Source organism: Carcharodon carcharias, chromosome 30, assembly GCF_017639515.1.
Source record: "Carcharodon carcharias isolate sCarCar2 chromosome 30, sCarCar2.pri, whole genome shotgun sequence".
In the NCBI taxonomy this organism is placed as follows: domain Eukaryota; kingdom Metazoa; phylum Chordata; class Chondrichthyes; order Lamniformes; family Lamnidae; genus Carcharodon; species Carcharodon carcharias.
In genome coordinates, this window is record NC_054496.1 from 17,965,640 (window position 1) to 17,978,390 (window position 12,751).

Consider the following 12,751-nt stretch of genomic DNA (forward strand, 5'->3'; position numbering starts at 1 on the left):
CACACACACACACACATGCACACAGACACACACACACACACACACACACAGACAGAAACACACACAACACAGACACACACACAACACAGACACACACACAGACACACACACTCTCACGCTCACACACTACACGTGCAGACACACACACACACTCACACACGACACGCGCAGACACACAAACACAGATATACACATTTATGGTTCCCATAAGTTTGAACATAATCGCAGTTTAGACTCAAAATGTTGGAGCTTCATCGAAAGTATTTCTTGCATCGCTCCATGTGGCTGGTGGACTAATATATTGTTACTTGACACATAACAGAACACACACACACACACATGTACAAATAACACACACAAAAACACACAGAACACACATAATACATGCACACAGCACAGACAGCAACACATGCACACAATATTAGAAACTATGGTTGGGATTTCCATGCCCGCTGGCGTTGGGCGTGTTCAGTGATGTGATCAGACAGTGTGGCGAGAAAAGCCAAAATCAGCTTCAAGATGTTGTGAAACCAGTTTGCGATTGTCCGTTCACTGGCCTGCGCTCCCCACCATCAGACATCATTGTAATACATCAGCAAGCTATTACAAGGCCACCCCGCCGGACTCACCCCCTCCCCAACCCCCCCTCCCCCGATCCCACCCCCACCCTCCACACCCCCCATTCCACCCCACCCCCTACACCTCCCCACCCTACCCCTCCCCTCCACCCCCCTCCCAACCCCCTCCCCCTACACCCAACCTACCCCCTCCCCTCCAGCCCCTCCCTCCCCCAAACCACTCCCACCCCTCCCTGCCCCCCACCCCCCACTCCTCCCCAGCCTACCCCCTCCCCTCCACCCACCTCCCTCCGCCTACCCCCACCCAACCCCTCCCTCCGCCCCCACCCTACCCCCCTTCCACACTCCACTCCCCCCCCCACCACCCCCCCCGCCCCCCTCCCTTCACTGGACCATCTGTCCACACTGGTGTTTCAAACAGCTTTGTAATGTTCTTCCTGCCAGGTAGCTTTTCTCAGTGAACAGGGTTACTCCCCTACCTACTGGTGAGTGACTTTGTAAACAAGACACTGTAGCAGCTGAGACCAATGTAAGATGAAGCACATGATGTTTATTAACACAAGTAACAGAGCACTAACCACAATGTGTGCTTCTCCAACCAGACCCTATTCTAAGCTACTGGTTAACATTGTAGCCCGCGCTACACAGCAATTATGTGGTCAATCTGCTCACATTCTCTTAAGGGTGTCTTGCACCTCAGATTACAACAAGCATATATAAGGCGTGTACCTGGCGAGCTGCACTTCACTCGGGACTTCGAGGTCTGTTTGCCCACCTTGCTTCGGGCAGCACTCACAGTCATCAGTGCCAGGCTTCACAGACAGCACTACATCACTGTTAGGGGAGGCTCACGAGCAGGTCTCTACCTACCAGACCAGCCGTAAGGTGGGGCTTTTCAACGGCTGCAGGGCTAGGGCTTGTTTGGAGAAGGGGGTGAAGTGGCCTCAGGCAAGGGAAGAGGCTGCAGGGCGAGGGCTGTACTGGGGAAGGGGGGTATCCCAGGGTGTGTGTGGGGGCCACATGTTGATCTGTGCAAGTGACCTCAAGATGGTGAGGGCTGAGGAGGCAGTCTCCAGAGGAGATGAGGCCAGATGGAGATGTGAGAGTGTGTGTGAGAGAGTGAGCGGTGATGTCCCTTGAGCTGGCAGTGAGTGAGATGCCAGTGAATGTGTGATGGGCTTGTGAGTGTGTGAGTTTAGAGCGATGAGATGGTTGCCATACCCTGGATGAGATCATTCATCCTCTACCTGCATTGGATGGCCAACCTCTTCTGTGCAGCATTGGCACTGACCACTGCTGTCGCCTACCAAGCCAGAGTGGTAATGTTGCTGCCCCTCCTGAGGCCAGAGTGGGGGTACAGGACATCACAGCGGGACCCCCTCAGTGTCCGAAAGGCACTCGTGAGCTGCAGTCTTCTTGCCTTTCGGGGCCATGTCTTCTTTGCTGCAGTCCTGGGCTGGAAGTACTGAGCGCGGCTGGACTTCCAATGTACTGTGAGGTGTGATGAAGCGGTAGTGAGGTGATGGGGTAGCAGGAGAATCGGAGCCTGCCCACCATCGAAACAGCCTGTTTCCTGGGAATGCATAAATAATGCGGTGCGTTTGGGACGATACAGTGTGAAAAGCATCCTTTGGGGCCGGCAGGTAAAATGTAGTTTTACCCACCTGCACTTTGTGTAAATCTGGGATGATTTCGCCCCATGGTGCTCACGCCTCATGAATCTTTTCTGCACTCTCTCTATTGTCTTCACATCCTCCATAAGGTGTAGTGTCCAGAACTGGGTGCAATTCTCCAGTTGAGGATGAACCAGTGTTTGGTACAAGTTTAACATAACCTCCTTGCTCTTGTATTCTCTGCCCCTATTAATAAAGTCTTGGATACTGTATGCTTTATTAACTGTGCTCTCAACCTCTCCTGCTGCCTTGAATGAGTTATGCACATATACACCCAGGTCACTCTGCTCCTGCACTCCCTTTAGAATTGTACTCTTTATTTTATATTGTCTCTCCATATTCTACCAAAATGCATCACCTCCTGCTTCTCTGCATTGAATTTCAACTGTCACTTTGTCCACCCATTCCACCAACCTGTCTATGTCCTTTTACACTATCATTCTACGCTATACCCTCCTCACAGTTCACAATGCTTCCAAGTTCCACAAATTTTGAAATTGTGCCTTGTACACCAAGATCTAGGTCATTGATAAATATTAGGAGCTACAAGGGTGCAAACACTGACCCTTGGGGAACCCTGCTACAAACCTTCCTCCATTCCGAAAAACATGTATTAAACATTACACTCTCCTTTACCTGGCACTCGGCCAGAAGGAGGCCATTCAGTCCATTGTGTTTGTGCCAGCTCTTTACAAGAACAATTCACCTAGTGCCGCTCCCCTGAGACATGAACATGCAACACACAATACATGTAAACAACACGTACACACACACACCACGCACCAAACATGCACATATAACACGCAACACAAATATGGGAAACATCCACACAACACATGTACACATACATATTACGAACACAACACATAAAACATGCACATGCACAACACAAGCACACAATACACATTCAGACCACATGCACACTCACATCCATACAATGCATGCAGTGTGTGCACGCATACACATGCTCACACATGTGGAGATGCACACATACATACATACATACATACTCACACACACAATTTTAAAGTGTGAGTGCCTGGATCATGATCAGATGTGGGAACTGTGCCCCATTCTCCTCCCTCCCCATTCCTCCTGCCCCTGGATCAAGTATATCATCCTTTTTATTTATCCTGATATATTTATTATTTATTTTGTTTCTTTGAAAGATGGAGGGGAATATAATTATCATTTTAATTGAGAAAGAAAGATCCAGGGATAAATACATGTCATTTTAAAGCACACTTTGTAAGAAGTGAGAACTTGGTTTAATACAACTTTCAAACCGTATCACAAATAATAAAGAGTCTACAGAGTTAATGATCTCTCACAGCTCAACTCTTTCTAGAACAGAATTCCTCCGTTACAAAGGAAAGAGTTGCATTTCTATAGCGCCTTTCACAACCTTAGGACATCCCAAAGTGTTTTACAGCCAATGAAGTACTTTTGAAGTTGTTACAAAGATATGCTATATAGAATATTAATTTTTAATGTCACCTGCTGGATATATTGAACTTTTTTAAAAGGACATTTGGTGCCAAACGAATGCCATTGGCTGACAGCAGCTACTAAGTAGATTTGTGAAGGCCACAAGCTGCTTCACGGAGACACAGCTGGGATTTTCTGCACCCCCGCCCCCCACTGGCAGGGTCTTCACAGTCAATGGAAGTTTGAATGGCTCGCCACAACTACCATGAGTGGGACTGCTGCGAAGGGGAATCCTGGCCACAGAGTCCACAGAGCTCCCAGACACAATGGCTAAGATGAGCCCCAGATTGAAACCAGAGAGTGGTCGCATGACCCAGCCCTTGTGGATGTAAAATATACTGGATTTGAACTAATAGACAGAGACTGCCATAAGGACAGTAGGGGGCAACAGTCTTACCCCCACTCCCTCTTTCTGAAGCCTCTCTCAACAAAGCTGTCTGTGGTTTGAAAACCCACCAGAAGACCTCATTGCTGCAAACTGAGAGTTCTTAAAAGACGATTCCAACTCAACACCACTGTCTTCAAGAGAAAAAAGACACAAATGCAGAGTGACTGCTTTAGTCAGAAACCAAAGTACCAGCAGCTCCTGTGGAAAGTAACTCTTTGGCAGTGAACAAGCATTCAGACAATTCGAGAATAATTTTCCTGACTTTATCTTTCTTTTTTTACTTGGCCAAGTTTTAACATCTGATACTCTGTAAAGTTTTATTTCTTTTGTCATACCTGGGAAGTTATGTGTGCATTTTTTGCATTAGTGCCAAGTTGGACATATTTGTACATTTTAAACTGTTTTGTTAATAATTTATGTATCTTTGCCTGAGTGAGATTTAGTAATAAAACCAACTCCTTACTTATTTACTCAAGGAATCTTGCACCAAGCTATACAGGGTGAAGTACATTTTGACAATATCACATTTTATTTGGTAAAATTCAAACTCTGTTCTAACCAACCCAGGAGTGGGGCAAAAAGAGGAGTCAGCTCACCCTCCTAACCTGGTCATAACAAAGTCCAATCACTGTTGTAATTCAGGAAATGAGACAGCCAATTTTCTCACAGCAAGCTCCCACATCACAGCAGTGTGATGGTAACCAGATAATAGTAAGGTTGGTTGAGGAATAAATATTGGCCAGGACCCCAGGGAGAACTCCCCCTGCTCCTCCGTGAAATAGTGACATGGGTTCTTTCATGCTCACCTGAGCGGGCAAGAGCACCTTAGTTTAATGGCTCAAACGAAAAAAAGCACCTTCGACAGAGCAGCACTCCCTGGGAGTGTCAGACGGACTTTGGGACCAGGTTTGGTAGAAGCAATACACAAGGGAAACTGCCCTCCTTTTGACCAGCATGCATTCATTGATTGGATGATAACAGAGAAATCATGCCTCTGTTATGGGATTCAAGGGACAGTTTGGCTCAGCAAGTCACACTCCCAACCTTGGGGCAGCAAAGTAGTTGTTCTAGCACACTCCAGGACTTAATCTCAGCTGCAGATCCAATGCAGTACTGAGGGAGTGCTGCATTGTCAGAAGTGAGGTTCAAATCTGCCCTCTCTGGTGGACATAAAAAGATCCCACAGCACAGCAGGGGTGCTTAGCTCCCCAGTGTCCTAGCCAATATTTATCCCTCAAACATTGTCCCTAAAACAGATTATCTGGTTGTTATCACGTTGAAGTTTGTGGGATCTTGTTTTGTGTGTAAATTGTCCACCGTGTATCCTACATTGTAACAGTGACTATACTTCATTGGCTGTAAAGTGCTTTGGGACATCTTGAGGTTGTAAAGGTGCTATAGGGGCTGAATTTTATATCCCCCCCCCAATTACCGCCAACGGGCATGTTTCCCACTGTGGGGAGCATGTAAAATGGAGTAGATGCCTACCCTACCACCCCAGGGCTCATGGGAGAGGGCTGTATTGTCACTGGACTAGAATTCCTGGGGACCTGGGTTTGAATCCAACCATAGCCAATGGTGAAAACTGAATCCAATGAAGATATGGAATTGGCTGGAATTGATTGTTATAAAAACCTATCTGGTTCATTAATGTCCTTCAGGGAAGGAAATCTGCCCCTCCTCATATGACTACAGATCCATGGCAATGTGGTTGACTCTTAACTGCTGAAATGGCCAAGCAAGCAATGATTCCCACATCCCATGAAAGAAATTTAAAAAGACCATAGTGTGGGGGGTGGAATTAAAGGCTGTTTGGCTGACCATCAAGCATTTGGTAATGAGTCTTTTTGCTTTCCAATTGGTGTAGGAAGGCAGTCCGTCACAAGGATGGATGTAGTACCTGACTAATGGCTGGAGCGTGGGGGCAAGTCATGTGATGAAACCTCCAGGAATACATTTAATCACAGTTTGGAACCCTACTCATGCTCCTGTTGGTGTTACCGTGCTATACTGTGACAAGTAATTCTAACCCCTCATTTGCAGAATCTCTTGGAACACCACCTTCTGAGGAGTGCGGTGGGCCTGAGAGTGAGCAGCCTATAGGCAGGCCACCAGCCTCTATATTCCATAAGAGCCTCAACTGGCCCAAGGGTGGGCTGGCTGCCCAATACCCTCTTCGCTGCTCTCCAGCAGAGATCATGGCACCGTGCCCCACTCCCTCACCCATTCACCTCACCCAATTTTACATGCCCCTCACTGCCTGCCAGCCCACTCCTGGGGAGGGGATAGAGGGGGGGAATAAAATTCCAACCCAAGTCTCACTCATCCATCATCTGGTTGCTGACCTGCATTGGCTCCGGCTTGAGAAACTTTATAATTCTCATCCTGCTGTTGGTGGCTGACCATAGTCTTGCCCTCCCTATTTCTGTAACCTCCTCCATCCCTCAATCCTGCACACTCAACTAGGACCATTGTTTTGTGGTGTGTTGCAAGTCTTGGTCTCTGTACAGGATCACCAGGTAAAAAAGAGTGAATTGAACTGTACAGTGCTGCTGCTGTAAGAGATGGAGTTAATTTGTTCAAGTGGGTACATCAACAGTGCCCATGATAACACACCAAATTTCACTGGCAGGTTAACACTACCCAGAAGAACCGTTGAGGAGAGGGGCTAAAACCCAGCCCAGGCAACACGCACCACCGCCCCCCACTATCCGTGCCTCCTTAGGCAGTCCATCAGATCGAGGGTGACTCGCTTCCGCTCTGGTTCACTGGGATCTGAGGCAGCTGATAGGCCCAATGTGCGATCTGCAGACTCTCCCGCCTGTGGGGTGAATGATCATTAAAAGGTCGGGTGTTTGGTTTTTATTAGAAATTTGTGCATTCCCTCTGATGCCTTGACTTCATCTCTGCAGGTTCCCGATGAAGTCTCTCGCTGTGTTCGATGCCTTCCTGAATGAGCCTTCTCCATTTTGGTCAGGTCACAAGCCAGGGAATCCCATGAATTGGCAGGAGGGTCTGACAGCCTGAGGACATCCCAAAAGCGTTCCCGCCGTCCTCCAGGGAATCTCCAGTCATGACCGGGTTCCGTGTAGAGCAGTTGCTTCGGGAATGTGAGGTCAGGCATTTTGCTGCCCAGTGGAGCTTGTGTGTGCACTCGCTCAGAAACCCAGCTCCAGGTTGTTCTTGACTCCTTCTCTGAAGCGAATGAGAAAATAGGCCTTTCAGTAAACCCCTGGAAAAGTAAAGCCCTCTTTCAAACCATCTCCCACAGCACAGCACCTCCCCCCATTTATTATGATCAACGGGGAGATCCTGGGAAATGTGAGCCATTTTCCATACCTTGGGAGCCTCCTCTCAATAAAAACAGACATAGGCAACAAAATTCATCATTGCCTCCAATGTGGCAGCTCATCCTTCAGCCGATTGAGAAAATGAGTATTTGAGGACCAGGATCTCAAACCTGAGGGTAAGGTCATGGTTTACTGGGCAGCAGTGATCCCTGTGCTCCTGTATAATTCAGAGACCTACACCAGGCACCTCTGAGCACTGCAGCAGCACCACAAGATCCTCCAAATTCGGTGACAAAAAGTGGTCCAACAGCAGTGTCCCCAGGCCAACGGGCCCAGCATCAAGGCACGAGAACGGGCCCAGCATCGAGAGACGAGAACAGGCCCGGCATCGAGGCACAAGAATGGGCCCAGCATCGAGACACGAGAACGGGCACAGCATCGAGGCACAAGAACGGGCCCAGCATCGAGGCACAATTTACTCAAAAGCAGACAATTAGAGCAAGTTCCATTGTTAAACCCTTTCTGAGGATGCTAAGCTCATTTGAGGGATCTGCGGAAAAACTGGAAAAGAGTCATCGTGGCTGTTAGTGGGAATGTAAAATGGGAGGATAGTGGTTCACCCTGTTATACACCTCCATCCAGCTTTCAATTCCATTCGTTTTTAAGTAAGCCTCACCTTTTGGGCTCCCAGCGTTGTGCGACACTGTGCAGGGGCCTATGTACAGATGTGGGGAGTGTGGTATAATTCAGACACAGTGAAATAAACTCCAGTCACGGTGTGAAACAGGAGGCCAGCCACAAACACAAACACATCCTCTGTCCAAGTCTCATAACTTTCAGTTCCCACATTACAACAGTGACTACACTTTGAAAGTTCGTTATTTGCTGTAAAGCACTTTCGAATGTCCTGAGAACATGAAAGCCAGCACATAAATGCAAGTCTTCCTTTCTGAAAACCACCTGCAATGTCCTGAAACCAATCTGCATCAGTGTACAGTCACTCTCACTGAAATGAGTAGGCTGGCCTCTATTATGCATTAAAGAATGGATGTGGCAGCTTCTGATTATAGAGCCCGATTCTGTCCCCAGTGTCTCCTCCATTCACTGATTTACAATCAGTTCAGAAACCCTGGCTGTGTTCTGGTAGTCAGCTCTTTTCAGCTCAATGTGTTTAGTGATGGAAGGAGTCGGCTGGGTCAAACGCATTAATGCACACACTCTCCGACACACAACTCTCATACTCCACACTCATGCATGGATACACGTCACATACACTCACACACTTACTCACAAACACACATGCACACTCACTGACAGACACCTGCTCACAGACACAACACTCACAATTGCATACACACAAATCACACACATATTCACATATAAACTCATACACAATACTCACCAACAAAACACACTCATACACACACACTCACACAAACGCACACACACACACACACACACACACACATACATACATCCATACACACACCCTCACACGTACACACACCCACAAAATACCTACACATACACACACCATGCACACATACACACACCTAACCCCCCCCCCCCACACACACACATACAGTCACACACTCACCCACATTCACACAACTCTGTCATAACGATTACTTTTTTGTTATCCAATTGCTTCAAGAGTTCTTCAATTCTAGATAACTATTCCTGTACATAAAAGGGAATAACATAATCCCTATAAAAATCTTTCCAAGAATTATGGGCCAATCAGTGCTGGCAGAGTGCCTGTGTATAGTCAGATAATTACTTCAGCTGCCGCTCTGCTTTCAGCCCTTATACGACCAGCAATATTTTCCTGGCACTTCAATACAGAGCGTACCTACAGCTAGACCGTTCCTGGAAACAGGGAGAGAAGAATCCAATGTCTTGTGTTAAGGAGGCCCAGATAAAATTAACCTGCGCAATATGTGTTTAGTGATCAGTCTGAAGCAGGAACTACTATGTTAGCAGGTGCTACAAAGCCAGGATGCTGCGCTCCCACACAAAACCAGGGCTGAGACTCCAGTGCAGTTACTGAGGAAATGTTTGTTGGGAGGTTATTACAGGTTTGAACTTAGCATTAGATATTTTCTCAGCCTCAACATCACTAATCTTGCCTGTGAGCGGGCCCCATGTCCCTTACAATCTGGAGAGTACCTTTGCTACCCTGTATCAAGATCTATGATGTCAGGACTCTATGGGTGTAACAGTAAGATCCCTCATTGTATGTACTGGACTTTTGTGATCCCACACATGACCCATAAGTGCATTTCTTGTCTTTTGGAAGGCAGATAAATAAGCTCTCTAGTCAGACATAGCCAAGTGTAAATCTACAAACTGGTATGTTTTACACAGAGTGGGAGACTCAATACAGTTTTCCTATCACTCCCTGTAAGCATCAAAAATATTAAATGATGCTTCATTTAATAGGTCAATACTTACTGACAAAGTGAGGTAAGAAAGACAGGTCTAAAAATTCAATGACACTCTACCCATTGTAGAGGTGCATGCAGACTCTAAATATTACTCAGAGACTCCCCACCCCCTGTCCCAATTATTACTGAGTGATCCCTGCTCTGTTACTCAGTGACCAGATTACTGTAAAGTGCATGTACGCACATGATGTTATGTTGGTGCTAACACTGCCACAGTTGAATGTCTTGCCCAGACTCCGTTTATCGGCCTATCCTTGCGTGAAGTGCCAGAGTGCAGGCAGCGCACGATAGATTGTTCTCTGGGAATAATTACCGCCTTCAAAAGTTGGGGGGGGGTGGGGGGTGGAAAGGAAATTGGAAACTATGGTGCAGCGAGTGGGCACCATGATCCCTGACATTGTTCTTATTTTCCTTCATGTTGACAAAGGTTCTCCATCCAAAACATTGATCCGTTGTTTCTTGGGGCTGATCAAACTATCGTTCCAACTTTCATGACGGGTGTGGGAATGGTTTCCTTGTGGGAGCAGGAACATTCTTTGTCATTGACCTGGAGTTATGTTTGTGGACTGAGTTGGCCGGAGGTCAGCGCCTAATGGAAAGATCACCCCTCAGGAACGGAGGGAAGACTCGCTGACTGAGCCGAGAACTCGCAAGTCTTTTTCTGAGTATCGATGGGCTGAATGGCAAACTCACTTCCAGCCTCATGTCCTCTGCTGATTACCGTAGATGTCATGTATAAGTTGACCTTTGAAGACCGGAAAGACCCCCCCCCACCAAAAAAACGGGTGTCACCGAATTTGCCGAGTATAAAAGTGAACGGCCGGCATGGGTGTGAGTGGTCACCATTTTGAAATGTCATCGGACATCCTACACAAAGAGTGGGCATGTCTTAAACTCTGACATATCTGCATAACGTAGGCCCTGTCTCCTGCTTGATCCCTTGCGCCCAGTTATAAGGTAAGTAAAACGTGCATTTGGAGGGGGCGAAAAATTGAGGCAGGCCACTAATAGAGCATAATATGTCTGAAAAGGTGGTGGCAGGGCGGGGCGCCCACTTATATGCTAAACATGTTGCCATGCCCAGTAAAGTCATGTCATATTATGGACTTTCTATCAATGCTTTTAACAATTGTTAAAATATGGCTGCTACATATCATGTGGTTTTTGGCATGTGGACAACCCACAGTTTCAAATCTCCAGTAAATAACTAATTAAATATGGACATAGGTGAGGGCATCTCACAGCCACCAGTGGAATTCACACATCTCGTTGCTTAAGGATGGGCCAACACTTAAAAGACTTTGGATTCTCAAGACTGCCTGTATACATGTTTCATAATGGACAAAAGGGAAGATCGAAACTCTATGGCAACTCTCAACTTTCCATTGTATCATGATGGCCTCCCTCATCCAAACTAGATGGGTGGGCATCAGAAGTGTTACTGCAGCAGCTGTGTGATCTAAGCTGGTTTCAGGGATAGCACCCAGAACCTAGCAGTTCCATCAGAAACATCAGTCATCAGCCAGTCAGAGAACCAGGCTCTGAAACCAGCTGCAAGTCATCAAGCAGCCAAACTACTTAACCTGTTCACGTTTCAAAGTTCACCTGAGAACCAACTTCCTAGATACTTGACTACAAGAAACCTCACAACCTGCTGGGTACCCTTCACTTTACAAGACCCCAACTTCAACTTTAAATCGTCAAATCCATTCCAAAAACCACAACCAGCCACATGGGAGACCGGAAAACAGAGACTGAATTAACTGTAATTTGTAAAAGTGCGCTATCTTTATCTGTATCCAGTCTTTGTGTGTGTGTGTGTGTGTGTGTGTGTGTGTGTGTGTGTGTGTGTGTGAAACTGAGTGTGTAATGTTGCATTAATTTGGGGTAAATTTGTGAGAATAAATAACCACCTCATTTTAAACTCACAAAAGGTTGCTGCTGAATTATTTAATTAGATTACACATTCCAAGGAAAAGAAAAGACACGCTTATTTCCATACAAAACATGCTGATTGCAGGCAGTATGAAAGTACATACATTACGTGTGTGCCAATATGCAAAAAACATGACTTTTGGGGCTAGAAAAATGGGGTTGTCTTAGAAGCCAGGTTGACCTACACAGTACTTCCGTATATTTGGTCCCAGGGTACATCAAACAGGTCCACTTGCATTAGTCTCCCCTGCCTTCTCTCACACTCACTAGATATTTGCATCATTAAGGGTGAGAGATTTATTTGTTGCTTTCCTCAGTCCAGCTATTGCTGGATGTATTTCTCCAGTGAAGCCCAGATAGCCTCACACGCTGTGTTCAACTCAGGGCACCACAGCTTGGGAAAGATAAGTGGTTTTGGTGGGTGTGCAGTTTAGTTTTACCAGGGTGATACCTGGCCTCCAAGGGTTAATTTATGAGACGAGGTTACATAAGTTACGGTTGTATTTCCTGGAACTCAGAAGGTTAAGGGGTGATTTGATCAAAGTTTTCATGGTATTAAGGGGAACAGCTAACAAAGTCTGATTCTGATGGGAAAGATCAATGGTGAAAGAGATGGAGTTAGACAAAGAATGATCTTTCTAAACAGCCTCGCATACTGGGTGAATGGACCGCTAACGAAGGTAACCCATGCTTCCACAGCATGATTAACATGGAGGTCCATGGTTGGCACTGCCCTCTTAGGACATGGTAACTGAAGAGAGAGAGAGAGAAAGGGAACAGATAAAGTGGACAGGGAGAAACTATTTCTGTTGGTTGAGGCGTCTAGAACTCTGGACTTAGCCTAAAAATTAGAGCCAGACTTTTCAGGAGTGAAATAAAAGCAAAAAAAAAACTGCAAATTACTGCAGATGCTGGAAATCTGAAACAAAAACAAAAATAGCTGGAAAAACTC